The following is a 15,378-nucleotide window of genomic DNA, read 5'->3' as shown; positions in this document are numbered from 1 at the left end:
ATGTGGAATGAAAAAAATGAAAAGATATGAACTATTTGCCTATTATTTTTTCTCTTTGCTGTACATTAGATCTACTGTAGGTGTTTGGTAGAAAACCATTCAGTTTCAGTAGATTTCCAAGAAAACAGTAGAGTACAATTGATAACAGTTGTAAATAGAAATTCCCAGCTAATCGGGCCACTATGTACCTCCACTGAGTATCGAACCTAGTAAAGTAGAATCTGAACAATTGGAATCACTAGCGAAAATTAAGTTCAAGGTTCACGGATTACAAATGTCACTAATTATTAGAACACACTTTTGAATGTTTTTGTGCTCAAAAATTGTTCATGCCTTGAACGTGGCCAAACTTTAATAATAATAATAATAATAATATTTTATTGTCATTAAGCTTGTACAGCAATAGACAACGTCAAGAACATAATACATGTGAAATATAATATAAAATTATAACCCATTTTATGTTAAGGTGCACTAAAATACAATATTTTTAATTTCAAGAAATTCTTGAGTTGAGTACAATGGTGTAGCAACTAACCAGGCATACAGTTTACCTTTAAATACATTCATAGGCATATTTGTCACATCAAGAGGTAGCTTATTAAATAGTCTTAATCCTAGAGCTTCATAACTATTCAGGGATTTTGAGAGTCTGTGATAGGGTATATTTATACGCCTGCTGTTTCTTGTAGTATAGGAATGTACATCTTGTCTACTTTGTAGCTGTGGCAAATTTTTCTTTACATACAACAGCACAGTGTAAATATATAGATTTATCACAGTCATAAATTTTAACTTAATGAACAGTGGCTTACAATGAACTAATTTGTGTGAGTTGGTAATTATTCTCACGGCTTTTTTCTGCAGTATTAAAATTTCTTGTACATAACTGCAGTTCCCCCAAAGTAAAATTCCATATGAAATAATGCTTTGAAAGAAAGCGAAGTAAGCTGATCTTACGTAATCTTCAGGTACATGACTGTTTAGATTCCTTAACAAATATATAACCCTGGATAGCTTGGCAGTTATGTATTTAATATGTGGTTCCCATGATAATTTATTATCAATGACAATACCTAGAAATTTCACATTGTCTGAGCTATTGTCGATCGGGATGCCTCTAAGACTGAAAAACATATGCTGAGTTTTACTTTCATTCAGCAAGAAACCATTAGCTCTGAACCATAAAGAAGATTGATACAGGGTATTATCAGTTATGCCTTTAAGAGTGTTAAGGTCAGAGCTGGCATTAAAGAAGGTAGTATCATCTGCATATAGTATTGTGTGAGCAGTGACGCAAAATGGTAAATCATTCATCATGAGAGCAAACAATAAAGGCCCAAGAACCGAACCTTGAGGTACACCGCATTTGACCTCGGCTACATTTGACCTCTCCATTCCTATGCAGACAATTTGTTTACGGTTCTGAAGGTATGAATGAAATAGTTTAAGATCTGTACCACCAATGCCATAGTATTTAATCTTTTTTAAAAGTGAAGTGTGTTCTACACAATCAAAAGCCCTGCTCAGGTCACAGAAAGAGGCCTGAGCAAAGTCCTTAGTTTCAAAAGCCTTAAGTACATTTTTGACTAGTGAGTCCATGGCATCAATTGTTGACTTACCCTTCCTGAAACCAAACTGTGATTTGCAAATTAAGTTATTATGGTCCAAGTAATTGCATAATTGAGAATGCATAATTGATTCTAAAACTTTTGAAAACACTGGAGTCAGTGAGATGGGACGGTAGCTAGCTAAACAATTTTTCTCACCTTTTTTATAAATTGGTACAACCCTTGATAATTTCAATACATTTGGAAATGTTCCTTCCCTAAGACATATATTTATACAAAAGGTCAGTGGAAGAATTATAGAATCTATGATTTTTTTCACAAGATTACTGGATAAATCATAGATATCTACACTATCTGATGGTTTCAGCTTTTTCACAACATCTATAATTATCTCTGGAGTTATTTCAGAAAAAACAAATTTTATTTCAGAATGTCTTACGCTATACTGTTCAAGTAAGTCAGAAACTGTTTCAGAGGGTCGTACAATGTTGTTACGAATTTCCTCAACAGAATTAATACAAAACTTATTAAAGTCATTAGGGGAGATTTCTATAACATCTCTTTTGCTGTATTTGGCAATCGAATTAATTAATTTCCAGGCAGTCTTGCATTTATTCCTGGATGCCTCAATATTAGTTAGATTATACAATTTCTTTGATTCATTTATAGCCAATTTGTATTCCTTTCTTGCCCTCAGGTAGATTGATTTAGCCTGATCTGTCTTATCCCTCTTAAATAAATCTAAGTATAGTAAAACCCTACATTTCATACCGGCTAACTTAGGAGTGTACCAATCAGCATTCTTTTTTTGTATTTTCTTCTTATTAACTTTGAGACTAACTTTACACCTTTTCTGGGGAATACTCCTATCATAAATATCTAAAAATACCGTTAGAAACTTTTCAAATGTTACATCAGCCAATGTGTGTTCTGTATCCAAGGACTGAGGTTTACTTAACAGATCTAGCCAGTTAATATTACAGAGCAAATTCCTGAAGTTTAGTATTTTATCATCCGTTATTGGTCTTGAGATCACTATTTTAGATTCCTTACAGTTACAATCACAGGGTTTTAAGTTATGTATTTTTAGCCAAGGAGAATCATGATCTGAGTATGCAAATACACTTACATCACATGTTATACGAGATGTTTTTATGTTTGTGAATATATTGTCCAGGCATGCCGAACCCCTAGTGGGTTTATTATTCATATAGTTAAAGTCAAACTGCCTAAGCAGATTTTTAAATCCAGTTACACTTTGTTTATCTTCTGTTACATCAAAATGAGAGTTTAGATCACCACCAATTACGATACTAAAGTGTTTCAATTGAGACTTACTGAAAAAATCTAACATTTCCTCAAGTTTTTCAAGAAAAACAGTAGGATCCCCATTTGGTGATCTATAAAGCACAACTATTACAATTTTGAGGTCTCTAATAAGTAAACCTGTGGCTTCAAAGTTTAATTCACTACAGAGGAATTCAAGATCTAACTTATGACTAGCATGTACAAATGCATTTTTTACATATATAGACACTCCACCATGTTGAATTTGTTCCCTACTATAACTGTTAACCAGATAGAAGTCATCTAGTATTTTGAAGGAAATTTCACTTTTATGGCACCAATGTTCACTTAAACAAACCGCATCAAAACTATTTTCATTAGCAAAATCATTAATAATTTCATGTTTTTTGCCGAATCCCTGTATATTGAGATAACCTATCTTTAAATCCAATGGAGTGTGGGAGTTAGAACAACATGCTCTAACTTCCCCATGAGAATTCTCAAATCTAAAATTAACACCTGATCGTTCAGAGTATAAAGAAGTAGCACATTCAGGTTTACTAATCATATTGTTAGTCACACTTAAGTTAGATTGGTTTGTAGATATAGTTATAGGCCAAGTTTCATTAGTAATATTTTGGTGTAGCAAGCTTAGGACATTATTTTTGGAATTTATTTCATTGCTTGCTTGTTTGAATTGCTTATTGATATTCATTTCACTATTTCCATCACCAACTGCGTATTGTCCATTAATATCTAAGGACGTGATATTGTTAGCATTAGATTTATACGATTGTTTCATCAAGCTAGGCCAGGTTTTATTACACGACCTGGCTAAATCTAGTCGTTTCCCTGTTGTGATAAAATATCAGGTAATGCTATGCTTTCCTTCCTATTATACATATTTCTATTCATTATACTCAGTATTACCTCACTAATTTCTTTACTTAACCTATTTTTTCCAGCCCAATTTAAATGTTGACCATGTCTTGTATGCTCTGGCCTATTAAATTTACTTACATCTACAACTGATACATTTTTGAAATGCTTACAGATGGTCTTGTATTTCTCATTTACTCGACTTATTTCATAGTTAACTACAGACCATTCAGGTAAATCTAATCTGTATGGTAAGTTGACCACTACTACATTTGTGTGGGTTAGCTTTGCCAGATTTTTTTGGAGAGTTTTTGTAGCATCATCTCCTAAATTCTTTGCGACATCATTGCTCCCCCCTATTATCACTGTAAAGTCATTTAGGTTCATTCCTCTACTTGATTGGTCAATGCTTTCCATAACCTGATTTAGTTTTGCCCCTGATTTTACCATTCCAGTCACATGCATGTCCTTTAGATTTTCCTTCATTATACCTGCTAAGTTTTTTCCATGACTATCACTAATTAGGTTCACTTTACCACTAGATTTTTTGCGATTCACTGCACATCTAGACCGTGATGAAGGATTTTTAGATATCCTATTTATCAAAGGCACATGATCAGTTTTTGAAATATCTAATTTATTTTCTCCAACTTCCAAGAAATCAAAGAGGTTATTTGAAGTAAAGTCCTTTTTTGTGTCTAGGTTTTTGAGTCTATTTGCCCTCCCTTGAACAACTTTGCTCCAAGTAAACTCATTTGCGTTATTACTTTCGTTTGCGTGTCCAGTGTCCTCATGGTTTAATAGCTTGATTTTCAGTTCACTATTTTCAGCCTTCATATTTTCCAAGTCTTCTGTTAAAAGTTCCACTATTTTCTTGAGATTAACAATTTCATCTCTAATCTTACCTGGAGGAATTTGATTTACATTAAGGCCTCCTGTTGGATCCGAAATATATGGGTCTGATTCAGTCACCAAGATGGCGGTACATTTTTCACAAATCCAATCATTCATTGGAACGTTGTCTTCCTTAATATCACAACACTTGTCAAAGTGATACCATGAATCACAAACATCACATAATATGCCATTCTTAACCACTTTCAGACATTTATAACATTTGAAATCATTTACAAATTTAACTTTTTTACGGAGCGATTCTGTTGCACCACTCTGACCACCTGCCATTTAGCATAAAAAATTCTCGAAAATTCTTAGCATTATCTATCTTTTAATTGATGAATAAAATATTGTCATGTTACATGCTACATTTGTACATATGAATTTGATTTCTGACTGAATGCACATACTACGGAAACATAAAAGATAGGCCTACATGTTACTTCTTTTTTCTTTAAGGACGATTTTCATGTCCCCTGTTATACTGTATGGAATTCTCAGCAGACAGTCATTCATTGTTTGTTGCCAAGAAGATGGACTAGCACTGCCACCACCTGGCAAAAAAAACAACAACATACATTTGCATTATCTATAAGCAGCTAGTGACAGCAACTTGGAGTATGGTAAAAGCACCAAACCGTGACGTAGCTAACCTACTCACACCTGCATCTGAGATCAGAAATAAATCAAACTTAACCAGCCTAACCTTTTCAGATGTTTGTTTTTGCTATCAGATGCATATGCTAGTAGGTTTGGTGTTTTTAGCATGTAACACCAAGCTGCTGTTAGCTGCTCATGTAATATCTATGTATAAGACAACAACTCACATCACATTTGCTTACACCTCAAATTTACAGAAATTTCATTCAATGAGAATGTCAAGAAATTCTTAAAAGTTACACACATCACAATTTGATACACTCCAGAATATACCTTGCATTCCTGTTGATAACAAAAAAGAAATGTTGACATTTGTAACAATTTGGATTAGAAATCACGGAACGACTTGAGATGACCGGACCCCTGTCCGATTTTCTTCACATTTGGCATACTCACTAATTGAGGCCTCCTAATCACGAATCTGAAGTTAAAATTTGTCGGAAACATCTAGAAATTGCAAAATAAGCTAAAATAAGGCGTTAGTTTTCGGAATGGAAACTGTCGATTTTCGAGAATTTTTTTTGTTTCACAAACAAATATATATATTCCTGATACTACCACGACACCAAATTTTAACTATGTTTGCCTAACCTAACCGAAACTAACCTAATCACGTGCCAATGGTTCGTGAGGCTAGCGTCAATGGTTCGCAATTTCTAGACATGACCGAAAAATTTTAACTTCAGATTCGTGTTTAGGAGGCCTCAATTAGTGAGTATGTCAAATATGAAGAAAATCGGAGAGGGGTCCGGTCATCTCAAGTCATACCTAAAATCACACAATAATGAAAGAACCAACCATATGGGATTATAGATTTAAAATAAAAATGCTCTGTTCACATATTTTTTTAACCTGTTTATTGATTTATTTATTGCATTGGTCTTCTGCTACTTTTGGCTAATCATGAAGATGGGGATGAGGAATGACATGTTTAAATTGACGAAAGGACACTCACAATAACATCCATGTCCTGGGAAGGATTTGAACCCTTAACTCCTGGCATCATAGCAAACTTTGCTAACCTCGATAACAGTTCGTTATATCGGAGACACATTTCTTCATTTTTACAGAAGAAACTACTTACAACGTTCATCGAGGTATTTTCTTTCATCCTGGAATCTATTTGACCGGGAAATCATGTATTTTTCAAGAGAAACATCTCAGCGACGCACAAGTGCCATTGCTTTCGCTACGTGAACTGGATGCTACATACGTTTGATGATGTAACCCCCTGTCAGTTTCCAACCCCCCTTTTTTAACTATGCTTGCCTAACCTAACCTAACCTTATCAGAAATGGTTTGTGGGGCTATCCGTCAGCTACCCATGCATAATGTACAATTTGCACACGTGACGAACACGATAGTAGGTATTTTTCGGTAAAGAAGGTTGGAAACACTGCATACCTACAACAGTAGTCAACCTCTGCCCACCATATTGTGTGTTACGGAAGCGAAAAAAGGAATAATAAAAACTACTCTCTATATGAAAAATTGTGTTTGTTTTTGTGTAAAAAGCATAATGGCACCTTGAACTATGTTTCACAATACACAATTGGTAAATACGAACCATGCGAAACACAAAATATCCAATTTTAATGTGTCTCCGATATAACGAACTGTTACACTAACCTCTTTACCTATTTACACTAGAATGCCTTGGTGCACCAAATTAATTTTTAAAAAATCATGTTCTAATGCAATTTCCTCTCATTGTTTAAAAAATTACTAACCATTGTTATAACTGTATCTTTAGTCAAAACGAAAATAAATGTCTGATGAAAGGAGCGTGTGTTCTCCTGAAATGTCACAAAGAAAAACTGTTTTCTTATGCTTGTAATAACCGTAAACTACAGGAAAATATTTCCTCTCATGTATTAACTATTTTGAAAGTTATGTTGTTTTACAATAATTGCTACCACAATTTTTTAACCGTTAAAAGATAAGTAGTGTTACATAATTAAACATGAATGTGCTGAGGGGTTGCCAATAGAGGAAATATAGTGCTTCTTGTTTATAATAGTGATATCCCTAATATTTTATATGCATCGAAAGATGTTTTATGCTGGCTGATACAGGATTTGAACTGAGAAGTTTATGTACAATACACTTCCCAAGCACAAATCCCATACTGTGCCTTGCATTAATGCTCCTGAGTCTGGATCCCAGGGAAGCCAGAATGAACTTGGAACCTGAGAAAAATAAAAAATATATATATAGTTTGCACATGGTAATGAACACATAATCGTCACAACAAACTCTAAATGTTTACATGTGTTTGTGTCAGTACAGTGTACTGTTTTGTTCTAGCAGATAATACGTGCTCTATCTACACTATGCCCTAAGTATACAATGTGTAAATAAAACCTGCTGTAAAGTACAATTTTTATCCACATCTAATTTTTAAATGACATATGTTTCAACAATTTGTATTAATGCATGATCATTATAAAAATTATTTCATAATAAATGCATAATTATTGTGCTGTGAATTTTATTTATAAATTAAGTAAATGCTTAATAAATATATGTAAAACTATATTTCACACAAATCTTGAGCACTGCACAAAGAAGAAAAATAGCTCTCATGGGACTTCATTGAAGCCCATGTTAACAATTGAGACGGTTAGGTTGATTTGACTTGATTTGCTTTATTTTGCTTCACTTTTGGCTAATTTGCGAAGATGGGAATGAGGGATGATATGATGAAATTGATGGATGGACACTCAGAAACAGCCATGCCCAGGTCAGGATTCGAACCCGGGACCCCTAGCATCATAGCACGATGTGCTAACCACATCGCTGGCAATTGAGAAGGCGAATGGAATGGCATGGATAAATAACAATAATACAAACATCATCACAACAATTGTACATAACTGGCAAAAATATAGGCTGCTATGATAAGTGGTGTGTGTACTGTGAACATTTTCGATGCATGCGTTTGTATGATTTAGCAACCTTAAGTAGCCTATCAAGAGTTTTCATTTCTTTTCAGAAATGTTTTCACTATTTACTTTTGTCCTGTTACAGCCATCGATAACCTATGCACATTTTTTTTTCACTTAAGTTTGTGCTGCTTCTTCTCATCCGTCTGCCTGCAAGCATGTTCGTACAAAAACCAAACTGCATACTGTTGGGGCTTGACTTCCGTATAATTACGATTTTGGCATGGCTTATGGGATGCATAAGATTCAAAATGAGTGGTTATTATTTATGGTCTGTAGAAGATGAAATTGCTGTTTTTAAATCGCATGAAATCGTAGGTAACAGTTCCGAATGTTTCATGATTTTTCACAAATTTTATAGGATTATTAGGAAGTGTTTACAAAACTGGAAATGATTGCGGGAGTAAGTTAGAAACTTGGAGAAACTAATTAGCACAGTTAAAAGTTGCACAAAGTATTAATTACAAGATAAATTATGTTTTGAAATGTATTGTGCACGAGCAGGAATGCCTACAAAGAGGTGCTAACAAATTATGCCTACCAAACTTAATCTGCTCGTGGAAGTGTATTTTCATATAAATTAGTGCAAGATATGGATAATTATTATTATTACTAACTTGGATTACAGGAGGTTGAGAGAAACAATCCTTTTGTTGGGAAAATGAGGTTCCACAATTTTGATCAATCCGGCACCTCCTGTTCAGTGACAAATTACTATGAAGATATTTTCGAAACAGAAAAAGGATTTCCGATATCTCTAACATGTGTTTTAAGTACACGCAAATGCCCACTGTCATTTCCTTCTGCCTTTCGAAAACGTGAAAACACAGATTATGGGCCATTTTGGTAGCTCTATTTTCTTCTTTGAAGTTGGATGTCATACACAAACACAGAATATGACGAATGTAGTTCGCTGTAGTCCTCTCTAGGAGGGTTAAAAAGGGTCCTACAAGAACTGTCTACAACTGTAGCCCGATATGTAGTCGACTGTAGCCTGTAGACCGCTGTAGACAGTTTCAAGAATCGCAAATTCAGGAAATGACTACAAATTTGACCACAAGCCTGACGTGGCTACATATTAGACTACATATCGGACTACTAACAGTTCGTGAATCGCGCCGCAGGTGCCTGCAGTCTCGTATCACTCCTTTCTTTCGTTTTGAAGCCAGTGGGCGGAGCTTATTGACTGCCCAAGATGGCCGCATCTACTTCATTTGACAGAAAGAAAAACATCGCATCGCGTACTGTAAACGCACATAGGCTCTCCTTTACCAAGCGAGACTGGAGGTGGGCTGCAAATGCAAACGTTCGTGCGCGCGTAACTATGTGTGAATTCGAAATATTACGAAGATAAACTATAGCTAGCTTTACTTACTTGTGAAATGTTATCATAGTTTATGGTTGCACTACTTCCTTGCTGTTCACATGATTATTTTTAGAAAATAACAAATGTTATAAAATATCATTATGTACACAAATCTCTAAGCTCATTGAAAGTTACAATGCAAAATGCGACTAAGCACAAGCAGAGCTATAGTCTGCTTCCTCACTCCCGCGCTTTCTTTTCAGGGCCTCAACAACATTGACAGGTTACTAAGTTACCCTGATCTGACTTCTCAGTTAGCTATTAGGGTATACAATTTGCAGGCCCTGTCTGGTCACTGGTGTCGAATTTATACCTTTCTTAAGTTAGAAATGAAAGGTTATGAAACTTTCGTCCAATAAGTCTGTTTATCGTTTATGCACAGTATAGACCGTGTTAAAAATGTAAACATAAACATTGGTGAGGTCTTGCCCGGTCCCCCCGTAACTTCCGGTGTAGGCCAGTCCCCGTTGTTGCCAGTGCAGATTCACCAGCATACGAAGTAAGAAATGAGCGTTTGTTTTCATCAGTTGTGCGACGATAGTCAAGAAAGGTATTTGTTACAGTTCTACTATGAAGGAGTGGACGTCTAGAATCCGTCTGATGATCAACTGCAGAGCAGATTATTAAAATATGACGTGTCTTTGTGGCCGCCAGTTGTATAGCACACTACGTACATACAAGTATCTCATGTACACGCACGACGAACGTTTAGGTATTCAATTATTTTGTAAATGGAAAAGTGAGGGAAAGATAATTCTATAAAACTAGTGATATTATTATATTAGAAAGTATGTTTAAGTGAATCTTTGCCAACAAATCTGCAGAAGTAATGAGACATAACAAATGCTATTAAATATATGTGCTTTCAACGTCGCCTTTCCGCCTGAGCGATTTAGGGAAAACCTATGATAGATATGGCATGCCACTTTCACGTGCACGAATTTACTTCAAGCAACAAGAGAGTTTTCAGACTGAAGCGACAAGCGATATCGGGATTTCGCACAGAAGCATTCGATCTAAAGCAAACCATTTACCAGTCACGCTTGAGCAAGTAACAGGTCTTGGCAACATAATGCACGGTATTGATAAAACAGCCCAGTCCGAGCGACATGAAAGCGACAAGCGACACCTGCAATTTGTCGTGTCGCTTTAATTCGGAAGGTGTTGTTTATTTTTGAATGTTGGTTACCAAGAGACACGTATCGCTGCAGTCTGAAAGCTTCCTTTCGAACCAATTCGCCACGAGAAAATGCACGTGTCGCTTGGACTGGACTGTTTTCTTAGTACCATGCATCGTGTCGCCTTGGTCTGTTGTACTCGTATGCGAGGTGAATTGTTTCTTTTAGAGTAAAGGGGCCGTTGCAATTGGCGTCCGGAAGGGGATGCAAGAGGGGGGCGTGCCCCCCCCTGGAAAATGAAAGTCAACCAAAAATTATGTATTTCAAACATATAATTTCATTTTACTACAATAATATGTGTTAATTATTGCATGAACATCATAAATTCAAATTTAAGCAATGTTTTTTTAGGAACAACACTATTTTTGGAGAAAATGTGCCTTGTTTTCCCCCCTGAAAAAAATAACTTCCTTGCCCCTCCCTGGACGTTCATGGCCGTTGCTTGTCGCTTCGGTGTGTAATCTCTGTGCCACTTAAAAGTGAATCCTCAGTGATCAATTACATTTTTCGAACCGAAGCGACACGACAAGCTGCACATGTCGCTCAGATTCCCAATGGTGTGTATTGTGCCGCCTGAGACTTGATTTCCCATGAGCGTAAATGCTTATTTATAGACTAAATGGGCCTGTGTCGCTTGTCACTACGATATGAACCACTGCTGTCGCGTGTCGCTTCGGTTTGACACCTCACTAAGATGCATGCTTTTCATCACAACACAATACGCAAATAAGCGATCAACATGCTTGTAACAAAATGCAAGTCGTAAAAACCCTTTCCGGGTACCAATCCTTTCTCGTTCTGCTTGTATTAACAGGTTTCGTCTCTCTACGCTCTTCGGAAACCTACGAAGTGATACTTGACTCAATAAATTTGTTCCCGATCGAACTGTGCAACCATATGCTACACAGCTGACACCCCATTTCCTTGTAAAATAATCTCCACTTTGCCCTTTCATATTAACGTCCATAGCATCGTAAGTGTAAACGGATGTTCGAGGGGGACCAGACGAGTGCGCATGCTCCGCAGTAGCTCCGCCTTTAACACCGTCTATACAATAACACTTATCCACTGGCAATCTTGGATTCAAGTTATCTGATGCAGATCTGAGTACAAACCTGAAATGGGTAACCCTTCCAAGATTATTCACAGTTGCATAGTAATTATCTAGGGGTGTGTGGGACCCCGAAAAGTCCAGACCGGGATCGGGAAAGAAAATTTCCGTCCCGATCCCGACTTCAGTAAATGATTTCCCGACTTTTCGGGATCCCGAGCAGAATGGTCATTTTATAAAGTCGTTAATTTTCGAAGTTTTCTGCATTCTAAGTTTCTGAAACTTAGTTTTTATTCCAGAAAAGCAAAAACAATCACTTAAAGTGAAAGTGACGTGTAGAATTCGAGATTTTCAGAACATCGGGAAATTTCGAACATTTCCCGACTTTGTCGGGAAATGGCGAATGTTCCACGTCCAGAATGTTGGAATTTAAAAAATTTCCCGTCCCGACCAAAAAAATTCTGTCCCTCATACCCCTAATAGTATTGCAAGAACCCAGAGCGTGAGCAGCAGGTTTATGAGAAACTAACCCAAGCATAATGCAGCGTCCAACAAGGGACCGGGCAGTTCTCCCTACAAGCAGAGCGTATAGAAGAGAAAGTGTGTGCACTTTGTTTTCTTCCCGTAAGCCAAGTGAATAGAGCGGTGCCCCACCGAAACACTGGCAGCACCTTCGCTTGCGAGCGTCTTCTGCTTGCAGTACGGCCGCGCTTTACGTAGAGCGTTGTGTTTTGTTGTGCTAGAATAACATTGTGTACTTTTATTGATGACAACGTTGTTACGTTATTGAGTTTAGTGTCGTTAGATTTGTGATTGATACGTTGTGACTAGTTTGTGTTGTGTTCAACGCATTATTATTGTGTTTGAGACAGCAGCGAGCGAAAACTACAAGATGCCTACGTGTTTCGTACCCGGCTGTAGATCTGGATATGACCGCTGTTCTTCAGGCAGTAGACATTTTTTTAGGCCACCTAAAGACAGTAATGGTCTCTCAAAATGGGAGAGTGCCATCCCTAGAAAAGATAAAAAACTAAGTCATAATTGCTATGTGTGTGATATTCATTTTTCCACTGACCTTTTAGTGAAAGTGGATTCGTTCATAGTGGATGGCGATACAGTAGAAATTCCACGACAAAGGTGGAAATTAAAACCAGAAGCAGTTCCTCATATATTTCCTAATCTGCCCAAATACCTCTCCAAGACAGTTAAGAAGCGAAAATCTCCCATGAAAAGGAGATTATGCAAATATTGAGATATTTGACAACGAATATCTTCTAAAATATAGTAGCAGGGGAAAAGTTACAACTTTTACTGTTAAGATTCATCCTTTCTAATCAATTTATCACAAAGTTGATTCAAATGTGTAAAATGGTTTTCAAGAAATCGTGTTACGAAGGAACCCTTGTTTTGTTCTCTCCAGGCTTCCAATGTAGGGGAGTTTTAACTTAAGCGCGTTGGATTTCTTTTTCCTCTATGTTTTGAAATAAGATTATTTTGTTCTTGTCAACTGAAATCATACCTAAATGCTATGGAAAGCTGTGAAAACTATTATCAGAAAACTAACGGAAGAAATCTAAAATATCACAGCTTGATTGATATAAAAAATGCTGGATTGCCCATTTTTGTGAAAAAGGCATTGTGCGAGATTGTAATGATCCTGAGAGATCATACTAATTAGTAATGCTAATGTTTATTTACTCAGCGTATATGTAACCATTGTTATTATGTTCAAAGTTATTTTATTTACTTGTTCAATGTGCCACGTCCTCTCACGTGAGCATCTGCCAGCTTAGCACAGGGTAGAAACAATGAGATACCTCTGGGCACAGATCAGGGTGACTAACACTACGAATATATGGAAAGAAACAATAGATTTAACCCACTACGGAGGGTACAATTCGTAATATATTCTTGAATAATTATGTACAAATATTAGATAACTTTGGAAAATCTTTTCATACAATATTTTCTTCTATTTTTATTTCTTATTAATTGTAGCCAATCTTCTTCTTTTGGCTTCTTCTTCTTGTAATCGCTGAGGTTTCTTCATCTTGTAATTGCTGAGGCTTCTTCTTCTTGTAATTGCTAAGGTTTCTTCTTATAATTGCTAAGGCTTCTTCTTCTTATAATTGCTAAGGCATCTTCTTCTTGTAATTAATAAGGCTTCTTCTTCTTATAATTGCTAAGGCTTCTTCTTGCAATTATTAAGGCTTCTTCTTCTTATAATTGCTAAGGCTTCTTCTTCTTGCAATTATTACATATTGTGTACTTTTTCTTCTTTCTTTTCTTTATCAATCTTATCCAAATTGACGGAAATAAAAACGATCTCCCAGCAAACAAAGAGAAAGGGGTTAGTTAAAGATCGCCGCCTGGCCGGCGCTAACCTTAACTTGGAGCTGCAATAGATGCGCCGACCAAAAGTGCTTGGGTGCCTGCCGTGAAATGGCGCTACACCTGGGAAAAAACAACCCAAAAGCCGCACGAAACTCTCAGTTCGTTGGAACCGAAATAGACACAGAATCGTAATTACAATTCGACTTCTTTACTTTTATATAATGATCACTAAAGCCCGGATTTTTATGTAATATCAACCCCTAAAATATGTACATAAATATGTAATAAAAATGTCTGAAATATGTAAAAAATATGTAAATTCATAATGAAATATGTACTATAAATATTTATTCCAAACGTTACTTCCTATTTTTGTTACATTTTTTCCTCACAAAGGGATATGTTTATTTCAAAAAGACTTACAAAAATTGAAGTTACAATATTACAATGCTTACATTAAGTATTTGTTATGTTCTTATAGAGCAAAAATATTAACCACAATTTGAATATATTCAATATTTAATATACAATGTCACCAGGTACCATTCAAAATGTTCAGTAGTAAATTTTCTTTGCCCAAATTTTTCACTCAAAAAGCACTTACAAAAATTCAGGTTACCTTTGATCTTGGGGCAGGCACTGTATTGAATTATTTAACTTACAATATGTTACCAGGTAGATTTCCAAATGTTCAGAAGTAAATGTTTGTCGCCGATCAGATAATATGTTCTTGTACGCAGAGAAACTTTTCTCCACGTCACAAGAAGTAACCGGAGCGTACTTCAGGAGGTGAATGTGGTCGGGAGAAATATCATTGGGAGGGTTAACTGTTTCATCATTGAGAATGCGGCTCACTGTAAATAAGCTGACGTAACCTGGGTTTCTTTCAGTCACTGCGTCAAATTTTCTTCGAGCTTTCTCTCCCACATCTCCTCCAACTCATATATATCCATGGCTTCCAGGAGACGAAGCCCAACAGTTTCAAGTTTTTTTATGCTTGTATCAATCCAACCAAAATTGCTGTTTCTGTATGCCATATCGCAAGCAAGTTTGGTGTCCTTGAAGAGATTTTGAGCAGTGCGTACCGATACAGCTGAGTCCGCCGAAAATGAGTCAAGCACAGATTTCACTTCTTCAAAATGTTCTTTGTAAAACTTACTTGCCCGGATCCAAGTGCCCCATCTAGTAAGAATAGGTTCCGGAGGAAGTG

Source organism: Lepisma saccharinum, chromosome 3, assembly GCF_977018435.1.
Source record: "Lepisma saccharinum chromosome 3, izLepSacc3.1, whole genome shotgun sequence".
In the NCBI taxonomy this organism is placed as follows: Eukaryota; Metazoa; Arthropoda; class Insecta; order Zygentoma; family Lepismatidae; genus Lepisma; species Lepisma saccharinum.
The sequence above is the reverse complement of the archived record's forward strand: the minus strand, read 5'-3'. Positions refer to the sequence as shown.